The sequence below is a fragment of the Oncorhynchus masou genome, unplaced genomic scaffold (assembly GCF_036934945.1).
Source record: "Oncorhynchus masou masou isolate Uvic2021 unplaced genomic scaffold, UVic_Omas_1.1 unplaced_scaffold_3454, whole genome shotgun sequence".
NCBI lineage: Eukaryota > Metazoa > Chordata > Actinopteri > Salmoniformes > Salmonidae > Oncorhynchus > Oncorhynchus masou.
Window position 1 is genome coordinate 15,748 of NW_027009863.1, and position 18,828 is coordinate 34,575.

At 42.3% G+C, this 18,828-nt stretch overlaps 1 pseudogene; it reads right to left on the reverse strand.

The window, feature by feature from the left end:
• Positions 1 to 5,097: 5,097 nt before the first annotated feature.
• On the reverse strand, positions 5,098 to 17,337 carry LOC135534468 (LIM domain-containing protein 2-like; annotated as a pseudogene).
• Between the last annotated feature and the right edge of the window lie 1,491 nt (positions 17,338 to 18,828).

Genomic DNA, 18,828 nt, shown 5'->3' on the forward strand with positions numbered 1-18,828 from the left:
CCAAACTTTTTATCAAAAAAGAAAAACGTCCGATGGCATTTCATTGTGGAACCAGAAGTCCAACTTACAGGCTCAAATACAAAAAACGAACATAGGCCATCGTCATAATTCTCTCAATTCAATAATCAATATTTCCCAGTGACATTTTGTCAGCATGGAACGGGTGAACTAACACAAAAGATGTAACAATAACCGTGTTGCCTTTATGAAATCCATTTGCAACAGTGTAACAGTACACCAAAGGAAAAGGACGAAGCGATTTGTGATTTTGATGGCCTCTTTTCCCGCAATTTGCAGTTTTTTCCTTTTTGTTCTATGCCCTTTTTTTCTCCTAACTGTATTGTTCCATCTCTATACAGAATAATTATTATTAATCCATAAACTGCAAACAGGCACCAGACTTTTTATAACAAAGAAATTAGGTGAAAAAAATGTAATTTAACACACAACATGGTGGAGATTGGAGATGAAGATTCAACTACGAAAGCAGGCTATTATTTTCGGAATAATGGTGTAAAATTATAGGAGACGGATGCAACACATAGTTGACTCACACACAATTAATACATTTGCATCGATAACAAGTTATGATTGGATGGTTTTATCGAGAAAAGATATTGTGCGCATAACTGAACTTTTACCATCTCCGCGATGCCCGAAAAGCAGTGGAAGAACTCAACAAAAGTGGAAGAAACTGTGCTTTCTTTGTGCAATAGAAGTGATAAACATGCACCAACTGTTCAGAAGACTTGAGCGAAAGATATTCCATAAATTCAGGTCCTGGTGCTCACCGTCATAAAGTAAAATGTATTTTTAATGCAACCAATTTCCTGACAGAAAAAACAATCCGTCACCGGAACCCCTATAGAACGCTTCTTACAAAACGAGAAAAAGGTGTATATTCCCAATGCTTTGTAGGCTTATGATTCAATATTCTGAATGCCGTGGTTGGTCATGGGCAACGGTGCATCATAATAACTCAGATTTGTGTTCCATTTGGGTAAAGCATACAGTAACTAAAACGACTCCGTGCTTTTCTCGGGGGCGCGCTGTTCCTCTGTCGATTTCTTGCTCCTGGTAGCGCGCACAATATTAATGGCGCGCTCAAAACCAGACTTGCGACCATCCACACATACATTGGTGACGTAGGCTGCATGAAAAGTAAAGGCCTAGAAATTTCACTTATGCGTTCTCCATCACAAAATAACTTGTTTAGACAGACAATAAATACCATGAGCAGATACCATTATGAAGACCACATATCATCCTTATTTAAAATTATATGGCATTTGACTTCAACTTGACTGAACTCATGAACTTCAGTGACATTTGACACATTACATTCAATATAGGGTCTAACAAATCTGCACCCAGTGCTATAATATAGTTTGTGTGAGTGTAAATTATTCCATAGAAGTATAGGGTCAGCAAGACTTGAATAATACCACAAAAGCAGTACTTTATAGTGTTTAATCCATGATTCAATAGCAAAAACATCATGACCTATAAAAAGTGAAAGACACTACAGATTTTCTATTTTAATTTGATTAGTCTGTTCTCTCAGAGAATGTTCCTGCACGCCAGGAAATGCAAACTTGTTTGTATTCAAGGTTTAAAAAGGCTCCTAAAGTTTGTAATTTCCACTTTAAAATGTCAAATTTAATTTGCACTAACATAACATTTACAGATGTGAAATCTTAATTTGAGCCCGTTTGCTACAGCAAGAACAGAATCCTGCAGAAACAGGAAATGTGAATTATGTGGATTATGGACATTTTGTAAGGATTGATACAGATGTAGGATCTTCATTTGATCACCCTGTTGGAGGATACATTTAAAATGTGTAGTGTATTTGAGAAGGATTCTGAAGTTTGTCATTACCACTATGAAATTTCAGCCTTGATTTTCCCTTGTGAAAAATGTCATGTCTAACCAAGGCTGAAATTTCAAAAGTGGAAATGACAAACTTCAGAATCCTTTTAAAATCTCAAATACACTATAGGTTTAAAAATGTCTCCTCCAACAGGGTGATCAAATTAAGACCCTATATCAACCCCTACAAAAAAAAATGTCCACTTATTATCATCCACTTAATAATGAAAATGTCCTGTTGCTGCAGGACTCTTTTCCTGCTGTGAGGGAACTGGTCAAATTAAGATACCACATCTGTACAAGTGGGAGACAATATTGATGCTCTGTTCTGTTTTCTTCAGGCACCTTGAACTAAAACAACTCCTGTTGTCGAGCATCTGAGTCTATAACAGTATATAATAAACACACTAGCTCCTATACAATTCATAAAAAAGGCCTACTATTTACACAACAAATGACTAGTATCAAATATGAAATATGCACTGCCTTTACTCATCATGTAATAAAGACAACCATCTCACTTATCACCAGCATCTTCATTTATTTTTCCAAAAGCATGTAAAAATTTAAACTACTGAAAGAAAATGATCAAACAAATACATTTGATTGTGTGTAGGTGTGGGTGGGAGGGGGACAAATCACATTATTTAGAATCATGTTCTTCTACAACACAATTTAACTGGAGTAATAATCCAAAAGAAGAAGAGAGGTGAAAGACGAGTAAGAGCCAAAACGTCTTTTTGCTTGCAAGGTCACCATCCACAGGTCAAGTTATACAGAATGTTTTTGTTTCAAAATGCATGCATTTACATTTTGACAACAGTGACACCTGCATTGAGAAATAAATGTTAAGTCTACATCCAATTTTGCACACAACTACATGACTCGCAGAACACAGACAGTCACACAGCTCTCATAGACCTTGCCTCCTGGTACCAGTATGGAAAAGTGTACCTACTTTCTTTTGTTTGTTTCTCTATACAAAGAAAGTTTTTTCACAGGATAACGCCATTGTACCTTGGTACACTCCTCACACATAAGACGATATGGACACAGTGTTATTTGATATGATATTCTTGGTTACAAAGCATTCTGGGTGGTCGAGGACCGTTACAAATTTTAAAAAACAAATAAAAAGAACTTTACAACTTGAGGAAATGTACTGAAAAAATGAAAACCATTCAGGAGAGAGTGGAGGATGAGCGGGTACATAAACCTCTGGCTGAGTGAAGCCAATCATCCACCACAGGGACGAAGTGGAAAACAAGCAGAAGGATCATTTTCATTCACAGGGGAATAGGCTGGAACAGGGAGAAAGGTATGTGCACTCAAAAACAAAAAATTGTTTTGAAAAAGCATTAAATGTTAGGCAATAGATTTTGCCATTTATTTCTAAGGATTTACTTATCAAAAAGTAACATTTTATTTCCTATTCTGCACAGCATGCTCGAATTAAGCAATGAAGCCCGAGAAGGTTTGGTATATTCCCAACATAGCACAAACCCCAAGATGCCTCATTGCTATTATAAACTGGTTACCAATATTATTAGATTAGTAAAAATAAATGATTTGTCATACCAGTGGTATGCGGTCTGATATAACACAGCTTTCAGCCAATCAGCATTCGAACCACCCAGTTTATAATTCACAGTAAACTTTCCATCACAATATACATTGTGTCATTCAAGTGTTGTGGCATTGAATACTTCCCAAATGATGTAATTCAATGGCTTTAGTTTCATTCTAAAGCTAGAATGAAGAAAATAAAAATCTTATCTATTGAGTTTGTTGGCCAAAGCAGGTGTCGCTTTAGAACATTCCAACCTAAAAAAAAAAATACCTGTAGCACAACCGTTTCATCCCGAGGCCACTCCACGTTTTAAAAAAATGAGTAAAAAGCTATACAGAAGAAATTACCGGGGGCAAACGTGTTTATTGACAATTGTGTGATAAGTAATATCTCAAGCCTTTACTGGGACTGGCTGAACTGACTCAAGCATTTCCAACCTCTTCTCCCAGCAGGAGGCGCTACTCTGAGGTTCAGGGCTCTGTAGGCCTGGGCTTTACTCACTGCGTAGGAATTCCCTGAACATGCCCCAGTTCAAACAACATTCCCTGTTAGCGCCCACCCCTCACATAGTACTAGGTCCTGGTGCTCAAAATCAGAGATGGCGCAGCAGCGAGACATCCCACTCCCTCATTCTTTCTGGTTACATTAGTCAAATAAAGTAGACCAGACCCAGCTGCGATCTATCACATTGGTGTCGATGGGAGATCCACCCTGTTCAGCAGACTGAAACTGACAATTTTTTCCCCCAATGGTAAACGGCCTGAAGTGAACCATCTTCACAAATCCACCACTCTGCTCAGAATCACGTGATGCAGTCGAGACAAGAAAGCCATGAGGCATTTATAAAAATAATAAAAGATATTTATGTTTGCAGATGTGATGTCACTGGAGAAGCACGATAGTATATATATATATATATATTTTTTTTTACATTATGTGATTTCACTTGTGGCCCCGTCAGGACATCCCAGTCATGTGAATTTCTGCCACATTCAGAACACTGAATTCTCAGACTTTCGGGCATTCAAGACAACAGGGTACTCAAAAAGAAAAAAAAAAGTTGATGGGATTTTTTTGTTTTAAAAGGTCATCCAACAAATAATTTTGCATCAGAAACTCTGGCCTCTTTCTAGAGCTGACTTAACCAATTGGCAGATCACAGACATCAGGATTTTGACATTGTTCCCCCCACCAGAGTTCACAGTTGTCTTGAAAGATCCGAAAGTCCCGCTTAGTTTTACACACCAACTTAGCCCAATTTATTACATGAACAGACAGCTCTGCATGGACAGGAAGCAGCAGGGGATATTAGCGTGACAGTTGTGGTTTCCTGTTAGGCTATGTTCCCTGTCAATCTAACATTGACTTGTCTGGTTAACATGCATGGTCATATGTGCACAGTATAGTGTGATATGTTCACCAGCACATCTATGTACAAACACCTATGAGATACTCTCATATTCAGAATAAAGACGAAAAGCTCTACGAATGAGAGCAACTTATCGCATGACTGTCAAAACCCAGCAAATAACAGAGCAAAGAGTGCATTTTAAAACCAGTAAAGTGAGATTAAGTCAATGAAGCAGATTAGTTTTAAAAGTCATCCAGAACACAGGAGGGCAGTACAGACTAAAGGTACAGCTGAGACTGAACAGGACAAACATGCAGAACTGAAACCTAGCAGCCATTCAGATCATAGGAGCAAAAAAACATTTGAACAATAAGACATAATTCAACTAAATGTACCCAGAGACAGAGAGAGAACGTGTGACAGTTTTACAGTACCATGTTTGTTTCTCAGATAAGTGAACCCTGACAAACTCACAAATTGGCTTCCGCAAAGCAGAGAACTGGTCTTTAAAATTGGTGTTAGATTTAATTGACGATATGGAACTGAAATGGAGGTCATAAAATACAAACTTGCTAATGAACCTAGCTCAGTATGGTTGACCTGAGTATGCTCTACAGCTGAGTGAACTCCAGCTTCTCCAACCATATGTTCACCTGAGCATACGGTCCCTTGCGCCTGTTGCGTCAAAAGGGTGCAAATTTATCCGAAAAATAAACAAAACAATGATATGTAGTCCACAATCAAATTTCAAAAGAGCAAATGTAAAATAAAAATAATACTATAACCAAATGAAAGGAATAAACACCCCACTAAATAAAATGCCGAGCAACAGGGAGCGTGACCGGCCAGTCATAGTGGGTGTGTCTTTTCCATGTGGAGCGAGTGCACAGGAGCGTTGACTGCACCCCTCATGACACGTTGGTGCTCTTTATGACATGTTGGAGGTGGAGACGAGGCAGCTTTGGGGAGGAGATGGGGAATGCCAGTAGGATACTGCTGACCTGCAAAACTACCCAAAATCTAAAACTAACCCTGACCGTTACCAATTCTGAAAATAAAAGTGGGTTTGCAGGTCAGGAGTGTCCGTATAGCCTTTCCCGTGGGAGAACGGTTGGGACACAGACAGGCGTGGCTACGCAGTCTTAGTTATGTTCTCTCCCTCCTTGGAGGTCCAAAGCTCCTTATGTTGCTTGCGGCCAAAGCCCTCATCATAGTTGCCTTTGCTCTTGAAGAGCTGCTGGAAGTGCGGCTTGCAGTAGAAATCCCCCGAAAGGGCAGCAAATGTGCCCAGGCTGCAGGGAGGAGCAGAATATAAACAAAAGAACAACACAGTTTGATATGGAGTGAGTGAGTGAGTGTCTCACCTGAGTTTGGTGTTGCAGTGTTTGCAGCAGAAACAGGCCGAGTGGAATATCAGGTTGTTAGCCACCAATCTCTCCATGGGGTAGACGGTCTTCTCACATGGCGAGGCACACCTCCCTCGGTGTCTTGAAGCTGAAGGACTACGCACATGAACAAAACCCACACTGTTACTATGGCCTCAAACATGTGTTTCAATGGATAAATGAAGCATCATCTCAACTTGCTCAGTTGTCTATAACCAATCTATAGAAATGAGTTGCTGTTGAGAGTATGTGAAAACATATACTGGTATATAAACTGTAGTTCCATTATGGATGACGTTTAAATGACATCTGAGTAAAGGTAGGGTGAGATACACTGGGCCAGACAGACAGGTAATGGAGAAGGATAGTGATTAAAAGATAATGTCCTACTGGGTAGAAACCGGGACAAAGGAGGGGGGGGGGGGGTGATAATGGAGGTATATTTACTTTGGAGCGCTGGACAGGTTTATCTTCAGGGGCATTTCTGTTGTCCTGGAATACAAATGAGTAAACCTCAGTACTTTCCTATTTAGTGTTATTACAACAGAAGTGTAAGCATTCAGGATTTCCCCTGTTATATTGACAATACCATGTCCATAAGATCCCTCTCATCTCAGTCGTTTCCCCACTCCTACTCTCTGCCTCCCAGCAGCTCCATCTGTCAGTGTACTGTACTCCCCAGAGGGCAGGTCAGCTACCTTCTGTCTGGACATGTGAGTAGGTACACTGAACACACAATCATAGGGAAGCACAGCCATTTCAAATATTAACCCCAAGCGTGACATTACGGACATCCTCTGGATGCTCTCGACTTGCACAGCGGTTTAAGAAAGCAACCAATGCCACTGTTACACTACATCACTAAACTGGAATTCTGATGTACAACTGAGTCAATAAAAAACCCATGTTCACAAACAGTTCAGTGTGAGCGCTTGGCCTTAACAGAGAGCACCATTCAGATCTATAGAACTAAAGGCCTTATGTAATGGAGGCCTGTCTCATTTCTCTACTCATGGCTCCAAAGCCCCACACTCTGACACAAACATCCATGGACTTCCTGCTTCAACTTGACTCTACAGAGGCCCTGAACACTCATTCCTCTCCATGACAACTACATTATACTGTACACAAACAAGTTACTTTCAACATACAAACATGAACTCCTAGACCCTACGGTCGGCACTGACTCCCTGTCAAAACCCATGAGGGCAGGATAGGTATCATATTGTCTGCCATATTGCTAACAGATGTTGACCGAGCAGATCAATTTGGAGTGGCTTAGAGTCGGTTTGAAACGAGGTCAAAAAAGATGACAGGGCAGACATAGGTCAAGCAATTGGTCAAAGGCGCCTAGGTCTCAGCTGTCACACCTGGTGAAGAACTATACTTCAAAACTATGTGACCGACAGGCTTCAGCAATTTCTCCACATTGACGTCCACGCCCTGAAGCTGGACTAGCAGATCAATTAGCAGACAGACACACAGTAAAGGCTGTGTCCACTTGAAGGCAGGCCGGACTGCTCTCTGGGAAAGTCCACTGCTGACATCTAAACCCTGACTGTTATGGAAGGAGATTGGTGGTAGAAGTCAGGGGGGGCTCATTTGACAGACAACTCTGCGACAGCCCTTTCCTGAAACCTGTGCAACAGAAAGGAAGACATTTAGGCTACATTCACACACATTGAAGGGGAGTGGACACAGAGCACTGATCCACAGGGATATGGGTTGTTTACAACAAATCCAGCTCCTTGTTGTGTCTGCTCAATTAGAACGCGTTGGAACGGCCCGAAAAACTCAATTAAACTGAAATAATGTTGAGCCGTAACAAGCGGTTCAGAGTGAAACCCATCAGCCACTGATTCAATCATGTTGCACTTCACAACTGGCAGCCATTAGGATCAAAGTAGAGCTCCCCAAAAGACCTTACACATCATCTTGCATGTGCACAGATGATACAGTTACCACAGAGACTTTGGGAATACAATTGTTATTCTATTAAATTGAAATGATCAAATTAGTAATTTTTGCATTGGCGTAACTGTTGCCCACTCACTACTGAGTGTCAGATATCTTTAAACTGAATGACTGAGGAAGCTGGGGTGTTGCCTTAGTTTGTGAGAACGGAATGTCTGATGGAGGGACTGCAACTTCCTGTAGATGCAATCGCTATCCTGACCATCTTCCTCCTCACCAAGTCTCCTTCATTCTCATTTGGGTAGGGTACAGGGCAAACTGCATGAGTAAACTCACTTCCTGCTGCAACAAGAAAGCAACCATCAGTAACACTCAACAGGAGCTTCATATTTCATAAGATAAATAAACTGCTTCAAAAGGCAATGGTTTCTGTTTTAACACAGCATGCAACGTACAGTACATTACAGAAAGTTCATCACCAATTCAGGCTGCACAAGATAAAAACTGCAGCCCAGAATTGCCATAGCCACTAAAAGATCATGAAAACAAGAATAGATACCAGGGCAGGGTAAGCACACAGTCAGTCCTGAAGGATTCTACATGGCTGCTGCCATCTGCCTTTGCCTTATTTGTACATGAAGACACACCACTGACTGCCGACCAAAAAATGACGTTGCGGCAGGAAGTAGTGATGACACAGACTTTTTAAGAGTCCCTGTGGGGAGCCTGCCACAGCTAACTGCCACCCAACTGGGCTTAGAGCACAGGCTGATTACAGCAGATAACAACTACCACAGGGAATGATCAGTGCACAGACCAAACTCTCTCCTTAAATGGCGAGAAGGACAATATGAACATTGTGGTGTGCCAACCGTGCACACAACTAAAGGTGCTCAAAAACAGTAGGCTAGATGCAGGCTGCCCATTAGATTAACACGGTAATTCAATTACAATTTGGTGTAACCATTTAGATTAGTTTGAAGTTACAACCACTTACTAAAGTCTCCAGCCAGAGAGAAAAGAGCACTTCACCAATCAGGCTCCCACCTTTAGCAACATTAATATTCAGTCTCTTACCAGTAATTTATTCACACTAAGTGAAAGACACTGCATCTCCGTTTGAGTTTCATGGAGGCTACACTTCATGTATGTGAGATTCTTCCATGCAGCCATTTGAAGAGATAGGCCCTGCTGTGCTGCACCCACAGTCAGATCAGGTTGAGACTCTCCCTCTCTGATGAGGAGCTCCTAATCTCATTACAATGACAAATCCCATTGCCTGTTCCCCTGGAGCTCAGACCACCACAACAATGGCAGGGGGTCTGGGGGTGACTGCACCCTGCCTCGAAGAAAGAGGAGGTCTTCACCGGGGTTGTCTGTTCAGGCCCAGGGAAACCACACTGGGGCGAGCTCTTCCCTAATAAAAGTATTGAGGGAAGGGTTCGGAGCGTCAAGTGCTTGCACGGCTATGCATCGTCTATGAATTCCACTTACAACTTTGAAACGGTCAGCGTAAGAAACCATAAACCAGACCTCAGTCCAATATTTGGTTATGTTTATACAGAGAACTAGCCTAAATCTGCCCCTTTAGAAAGGTTACAGCTGCAGTCAGGAATATTAACAGCAATGGGACATCAATGTTTCCATCTAGAGTAGAGAGGCTAAGGGACTTGGTGCTGGTAAGTTTACTTAAAGCTTTTCACCCCAGGCTGTGACACACACACGGAGCGAGAGATCACTCAGTGTTCTTACGGTAACGTACAGTAGTGAAACTTGCCCTAGATGTTGAAAGTGGCCATTCATTTCAGTTAGTCTCTCAGCGCATCTTATTTTTAGACCGCTGACTTGCACCCTTGAGGAGACAGAGGGATGGAAAATAAACAGGAAAAATGCACTTCGACAACACCAGCTTGTTAAAGGGCCATCCATTCTGAATGTTATATTCAGAATGGGTGAACGGCGCCGTGAAACAAAACGTTATACATCACTCCCACAACAATTTTTTTTTTGTTCATTTGTTTGCTTTTTTTTTTTACATTTATAAAATATATATTTTGTACATAATGTTCCCACTAGTCTCTTATGACCAAAAAGAACTGGACATCAGGACCGCGATCACTCAGCATGGACAGGCAGAATCCTTCTTCTTCCTTTAATGAGTCTGACAAGCCCGACACGAACAATATACAGCTTTTCGGGAACAGCCCCAGATCCCGTGTTTAGCGTGAAGAGGAGGCAGAGAAAGTGGCCAAAGGGCGGACTGCCTTCTGAGAATTTGTAGGCGATCGAATAACCCCCACTTCCTTCCAATCTGCTAACAAACATGCAATCTTTGGAGAATACAATCGACAAGTTACGCTGAAGATTAAACTACCAACGAGACATTAAAAACTGTAACATCTTATACTTCACAGAGTAGTGGCTGAACGACATCACCATCAACATACAGCTGGCTGGTTATACGCTCTACCGGCAGGATAGAACAGCGGCTTCTGGTAAGACAAGGGGTGGTGGACTATGTATTTTTTGTAAATAACAGCTGATGCACGATATCTAAGGAAGTCTCGAGCTATTGCTTGCCTGAGGTATAGTATCTCATGATAAGCTGTAGACCACACCATCTACCTAGAGAGTTTCTGTATTTTTCATAGCTGTTTACATACCACCACAGTCAGAGGCTGGCACTAAGACATCATTGAATGAGCTGTATCCCTTCATAAGCAAAGAAAAACGCGGGGCTCCTAGTAGCCGGGGACTTTAATGCAGGGAAACTTAAATCCGTCTTAACAAATTTCTATAAGGCATGTTAAATGTGCAACCAGAGGGAATTTTTTTTTTTAGAAAGCACCAGTGACCAGATCAATAAAAATGTAAAAAGTGGTCAGATGAAGCGGATGCTAAGCTACAGGACTGTTTTGCTAGTACAGACTGGAATATGTTCTGGGATTCCTCCAATGGCATTGAGGAGTTCACTACATCAGTCATTGGCTTCATCAATAAGTGCATCAAATGACGTCGTCCACACAGTGACCAGTACGTACCTACCCCAACCTGAAGCCATGGATTACAGGCAACATCCACACTGAGCGAAAGCTGCCACAGTCGAAAAGTGAGACGAACCCAGGAAGCGTATATGAAATCCTGCTATGCCCTCCGATGAACCATCAAACAGGCAAAGAGTCAATACAGAACTAAGATTGAATCGTAGTACACCGGCTCTGACACTCGTCAGATGTGGCAGGGCTTTCAAACCATTCCAGTCAACAAAGTACAGTCGAGAGCTACCCAGTGACACAAGCTAAACTACTTTATGCTCGCTGCGAGGCAAATGGCACTGACACATGCATGAGAGCATCAGCTGTTCCAGAAGACTGTGTGATCATGCTCTCCGCAGCTGATGTGAGTAAGACCTTTAGACAGGTCAACATTCACAAGGCCGCATGGCAGATTACCAGGATGTGTACTGTGAGCATGCGCTGACCAACTGGGAAGTGTCTTCACTGACATTTTCAACCTCTCCCTGTCCGAGTCTGGAATACCAACATGTTTTAAGCAGACCACTCTGGTGCCTGTGCCCAAGAACACCAAGGTAACTTACCTAAATGACTTCCGACCCGTAGCACTCACGTCTGTAGCCATGAAGTGCTTTGAAAGGCTGGTCATGGTTTACAACACCATTATCCCAGAAACCCTAGAACCCACTCCAATTTGCATACCGGCCCAACATCTGGCGCAATCTCTATTGCACTCTACACTGCCCTTTCCCACCTGGACAAAAAGGAACACCCACGTGAGAATGCTATTCATTGACTACAGCTCAGCGTTCAATACCATAGTGCCTTCAAAGCTCATCAATAAGCTAAGGATCCTGGGACTAAACACTTCCCTTTGCAACTGGATCCTGGACTTCCTGACGGGCCACCCCCAGGTGATAAGGGTAGGTAACAACACATCCGCCACGCTGATCCTCAACAGAGGCCCCTCAGGGTGCGTGCTCAGTCCCCCTTTCTGTACTCCCTGTTCACTCATGACTGAGTGGCCAGGCATGACTCCAACACCACCATTAAATTTGCAGATGACACAACAATGGTAGGCCTGATCACTGACAACGACGAGACAGCCTATAGGAAGAAGGTCAGAGACCTGGTCGTGTGGTGCCAGGACAACAACCTCTCCGTCAACGTGATCAAGACAAAGGACATGATTGTGGACTACAGGAAAAGGAGAACTGAGCACGCCCCGTTTCGTCGACGGGGATGCAGTTGAGCAGGTAGACAGCTTCAAGTTCCTTGCTGTCCACATCAACAAACTAACATGGTCCAAGCACACCAAGACAGTCGTGAAGAGGGCACGACAAAACCTATTCCCTCAGAAGACTGAAAAGATTTGGCACAGGTCCTTCAAAGGGTTCTACAGCTGCACCAGCGAGAGCATGGTTGCATCACTGCCTGGTATGGCAACAGCGCGGCCTATGACAGCAAGGCACTGCAGAGGGTAGTGTGTATGGCTCAGTACATCACCGCTGCTACTCTCTGTTGTTATTGTCTATGCTTAGTCACTTCACTAGCTCTACCTACATGTACATATAACCTCAACTAACCGGTGCCCCCACACAGACTCTGTACCGGTAGCCCCCCCCCCCCGAGATATAGTCTTGCTATTGTTATTTTACTGCTGCTCCTTAATTACTTGTTCGTTGTATTTATCATCTGTATTTTTTTTATTATTATTATTTAAACCACACTGTTGGTTAGGGGCTCGTAAGTAAGCATTTCACTGTAACGTCTCACCTGGTGTATTCGGCGCATGTGACAAATACATTCCTGGGTCATTTCATGTTTTCATATGCATCCGAGTTGATGGCGTTCAAGGCAGAAATCTGTCTGGTATGACGTAGCAGTGATAAAGTCTCACTACACTGGAAGTTAATAGAATACGACTTTTAGATTACGAAAATATCTATCATACATGTCAGATATCAAAATTCAGGAGGATGTCTTCTCTCAAATAAACCATTTGTGCCAATTCATTTTTAAATACGTGAGACAAAAAGACTCCCAGTCACTCCAAGAAGGAGAGCACTCCTTGTCCCAGAATCGGACACATGGCCCATTGACGTAGCATGGACAACTTTGGCACTGTATATCTGTAGTTGTGAATGCCAGTCTCCACTCTGAGGCACATCGATCTGCAGATTGAACATGGTGAGATATTAAACTCCTAAGTTGATTTTTATTTTACCTTTATTTAACTAGGCAAGTCAGTTAAGAACAAATTTGTATTTTCAATGACAGCCTAGGAACAGTGGGTTAACTGCCTGTTCAGGGGCAGAACGACAGATTTGTACCTTGTCAGCTCGGGGGTTTGAACTTGCAACCTTCCGGTTACTAGTCCAACGCTCTAAACACTAGGCTACCCTGCCGCCTGATCGTGCAGTATGTTAAGGCGATTTCACAGCTAACTAGCTAGAGATAGATAGTACTGGGGTGAGAAGGGAAAGTCAGCAGACTTCAGATCCACCTCTTACCAGAAACAAGGACACCATGTTCAATGAACAAGCCTCATAACAAATAAGTGAGGCAGTAAAACCACTAAATTAGCAAGTTTCTTTCCAACCTCTGTCAGTTGAAGTCTTTCTTCACTTGCACACGTCAGGGAGGCCATTTCCTGTGAGGCTGCGGTGAGAGAGATTGTCCTTATATGACTAGTGACAGAGAGCCTCAATGCCATACTCACGGATGTGAAACCTGTCTAGGGAGGTAACAGCTGACACTGACAAACAGGGGTCAAGAGTGTCTAAGGAAAACCTCTGAATAACATCTACTCGGCTTTCACACATTCCCACTGGCATAACCCAACATTTTACGGACATCCCATCTCAAAAAGGTGAACGAGAAATGTTTAGTCTGAGATTTCCACCACAACCTTTGGCTCAAGGTCAGCTTTTAGCAATATTGCGCTTTATTGACTTTAGCATGCAGGGACCCAGCGAGAAGCCGTTGATCATGCATTTAATGAAGTCACTCAAAAAACAGCCCTCAGCGTCAAACCTCAGAACTGATACAACCTATCGCACAGAGAAGAGAAAGTTGCGCAACCAAAGCCTGTGGAGGGACAGGAATTCAGGAAGACAGGTCCCATCGCGTTGACCAAAACACATGCAAATCTGAAGTCTACCAGTCAATTGGAATTTCACAAAACATGGGAGATTTTACAACTACAGCGCAAGATACCTTCTGCCACCTTTGCCTGTTGTGTCAGGCTGTGTGACAGCTGAGGCAGGAGACAAAAGCATGAACTATTAAGCCTACGCATCCCAAGATATGAAAGGTGGGTGGTGTGTGATGCAGTAGGCATTCCTCAGTAAACCAGGTTGCCCACAGTATACACTGCACATGTAGGCACTTTGCTACTGTCATTCTCACGTGAGGCAAGGTTGCTGTGGAAAATTTAGAATTTTTTACTGGGCAGTCAGTGTGCACAGTTTGTCCTTGGGTCCTCCCAAATGTGACTGACATTGCTTGGTACTAGGTTGTAAGAACAGCCAATAGGAAGGTTATCGAACCGATGGAAACGTTTAAACGTCTTGTTCAGTGTGCATCCAATTTGTAAGTCGCTCTGGATAAGAGCATCTGCCAAATGACTTAAATGTAAATGTAAATCTAAAAGAATAGTGTTATTCACAACAAGCAACGATACAATAGAGCAGGTGTAAACACAATGAACCGTTAGTGCCATTTTGGAAGTTTGTTTTCAAGAGGCTTCCATGTCCCAATAATAAAGACAGGAGCGGAAAAGTTTGGGGCGGAAACGGCTGGGATAAATCCCATAATGCTGTGTGAATGAAGTCTTAAATCCCTCCAGGGCATTACAAACAATGATTGGATTATTTCTGACATGTTTATTTGCTGACTATGGTTCATTGCTAGTTAAAAATATTTGAGACTTCCACCCAAGCGCGCTATATAATTACTGAATCAAATGAAATGTATCAAAAAACATTAATTTTTAAAATGCAATCTACAAGGGAATGGCATATCATTATGCCATGTCTTAGTTTATCTTATGTCAGGCTATTGTTCAATGATACCCTGCCTCAAAGACTGAGGTATCAAAAACAATGAATAAGTTAACTGCGCCACTAGGCGAGCTAAAATGGCCATAACCAACTGGGCAGCTTTGGCCATCTACCTTTACTCATTCATAGTCCTCTTCCATCTAGCACACAACAGCTGGATGCATCTCCCACTCACACCCTCCACTGATCTGCACCTAAAACATAAAGCACCTGACCGTTCTCTTTTTGCACTCCCTGTCCAATGACTGTACTAAGGTGCTGTCATCTACACCATCCCAACAGACCATCTCTGTGACGTCTGTAAAAAAACTGAGGACCTGCCAGCTATGGAGGAAAGCTCAATGAAGTGCATGTTGAGCTGTTCACTCAAAAAACAAGTGGAAACATTTCCCATAGTTGTATAAAGGAAACATGTGCACTATATGGTTACTTCAATTGGACCTGCAAGTAATGTAATGAACACATTTTACATTGTGACCAAAGCCTCCCCTCCACTCTGACAGACAGAGGCAGTATGTGCCTTTGACGAGTCATTGGGCAATGGTGCGTATGGCTGTACAATGGAAATGTTTCAAGCAAACTGCAGGTGCAATTCTCAATGCAGCCTAGGTGTCAATACAAGTAGACAGTCTTGGCACTTTCAACGTAGACAGTGAAACCAGCTTCTATCCGCGCAGAAGACAATCACTCAGAACAAACGTCGTCTCGCCACAGAAGCTTGCCCCACAAATCCGCCAGCATTGACGTAAATCTGTCTTCAAACCATGTGTTAATCCTCGGCAAACACTGGGCCAAAATTACAGACAGCACATCTACAGATCCACAGTTTGTACCCACAAAGTGGCGGTAAACTAAAATGATCATATGCCAAGGCAGTAATTATAGAGATCGGAGTCTTGATTTGATAGAGCGCTGGTCTGGGAAGACCGCAGATGTGTTCTCCAAGGTCTCAATTTGGAGAACATCATGCGGGAATGGAAGAGAAGAACATTTGAAACAGGTACTTTATCCACTCTGCTAGTGCCGGGCCATGCTGCTACTGTCATGAGCTCGCAGTGAGCCAGAATTCACAGGGGTGTTAACAATATATTATATAATTGATGCATTTCTAGGCTAATACTGTTCACCATGGCACAGCGTTGGCTTGCAATGATGCGGTCGGCTCATTGCCTTCCAGTTCTTAACAACCGCCTTGCGCCAACCACACCAGAATCCCTTCCACGGCCCTTTATATAATAAGGAGAGACGCCAGGTTCTGTGCACCAAATAATGGCTGGCATGATTAGGTAATAACAGTACGTAGACATTAAGATTATCATCAGCCAGACAGAGAGCGCTTCTGAAGTCAAACGAGGTGATGTATATGATTGGCAGGCGTAAACTTAATAAATGGTCAAAATAAAAACATTTATACTACGCACAAACACAATCTGTTTGAGAAAACCAACAAAGGTGATCGACAGTGCACATTTCCTTCAGATTCTACATCAGTGATCAAACTAAAGTAAAGTGCACTTTACCCTAAAACATGACAGACAATGACTTTTAAAGCTTCACTTGAGGCAAAACATAAAGCCTCAACCAGTGAGAATAGTGCCCGATATTATGCTAGCTCGCAAGCTAACGTAACCATAAATATGTATCGTTCGAGATATGCTCATTTTGAGTGAAATGCTGGGTAGCTGCACAATTCCGTACATAATGCCGGATTGATTAATCAGCGTGCAAAAAAAGAGATGGCAAGTTGGCACAGTGCAATAAAATAGCGTTTTGCCTTATTTAAAAACATAACAGCAGGGTAAACATGAGTCATTCCATCAAAAAACGGAATGGATGGCTAGCAACCTTGGTAGCTAGCGAGTTAGCATCGTGTGGACATCACCTCATCACAAAAGGAGAGGGAGGGGGAAGAGGGTATGCTGTCGCTAGCTAGCCATCGCTGTACAGTAAACGCGAGAAATGGGCGAGAAACACTTACCATCTGTGTACTTTCGTCAACGTTTAAATAGAAAGAATTTGATCAATAGGCTGTGATCGATTGCTTTCTCATTCGTTTCCCCGATTTCTGCTGTCAGGATTCTTCCTACAGACCCGGCGAGTTACCTCAGCTTGGCTCCCCTGCTCTTGTTTTTCAAGAGTCGTTTTTTTTGTTCTTTATATTAGCAGGATGTTGCACGCTATTGGTTCCAGTCACCCCCAGGCTCTCTCCCTTCACCCGGCTCTCTCCCCATTCACCCCACCCTGTTCTTTTACACCACCTCCCTCTACTTAAACGGTAATTCATAAGAAAAAGAGATCAAAAAAAATATTAACAGTGTAGATCATTCCTAGGTTTAAAATGTAAAAAAATAAACACATGAATATGCATACATCACAACTGTCATCTCTTTTGCTGACAGTGTAAAAAAAAAAGCACCTTTCAAATATATTAACAAATCAATAAAAGTAGTACATGGGGGGAAACACCTTTCGACTCTCATCTACACATAGTCTGACTGCACTGCCACTAATGTGTTGTGCTGCAGATGACAAAGAACCCAAAGTGCACTGTACATGTAACAAGTCTCAGCACATTTGTCCAAAGTCCAGTGACTGAGGTTTATGTCTGGGTAGGTAGGTATGAATCACTCTTTGGCCCAGCATAGAACAAGTTCCACATTTAAGAGGCTGAGAAATCCTGCCGAATGCAAATAATTTGTAACTGCTCGAAGAATAGCACCCTCAACCCTTAATTCCTGCTCAGTTTAACATTCACAGCACAAGTCTGTTATGCCCAGTCTTGCCAACAGTTGGCTTTGTGATGGGAACCTGTGTTTAAATATGACATTCATGCAAAAGTTGAACATGATAATAGTAGCGCTTAAAATATAATGAAAGCAATTGGTTGTGTATGGTAATAAAAAAAAGACTAAAGAGTTAATGTGAAATGGCTGTGTTGTTTACTGCTGATGTCTTCATTAACTGTTTGGTCCATGTAAGTGTTTTGTGTGGAGTCAAGGGTGACCCAGAGTCCAGTTATTGAAAACAGATGTTGAGAGGCCTTCATCACACTAGAAGTAGAAGGGTTTGTGGGTCTAAGTGGGGGATGGTGTATGGGCTATTCTGTACTGAAAGAAAAGGGTTGGGGTTGTTACTCTTGATACTGGAAAACACCTACCATCTAGTGGGGGGTTATTGTGATTGCATTATGGTTGTTGGTGGTGGTGTGGGATCATTTACCATGTTTTATACCAGAGCCCAGTACACACATTACTTTATTTATTACAGTATCAGACATACTGTACGCGCTAACTAATTGTTTTTGAGGCGACTCAATCTGAAGACCTTGCAGGTCTATGTCAATGCCTGCAATAGTATTGCATGGAACACGATGTTGGCTCGATGAGTATCAGATAGATTGTATGTAAGGCTTCAGATCAGAGGTGTTGTGTGTGTAGCATACAAGGAGTTTTACTATGACTTTGGGCAGTGAATGGCCAGACAACGCAAGTCTCAGGCCCATGGAAGGAAGATTTGAAAGGCCCATCTCTTTGCATCGGAGAGAACATTTAGCAGTTTAAGAATTTCCTGAAATTCTACAGATTGCCACATGAAAGAGATTTTGTTGTTGCAGTTAAAGCTAATATCCTGCAAGAGAGATAACTTAAGTTTTAGAGCT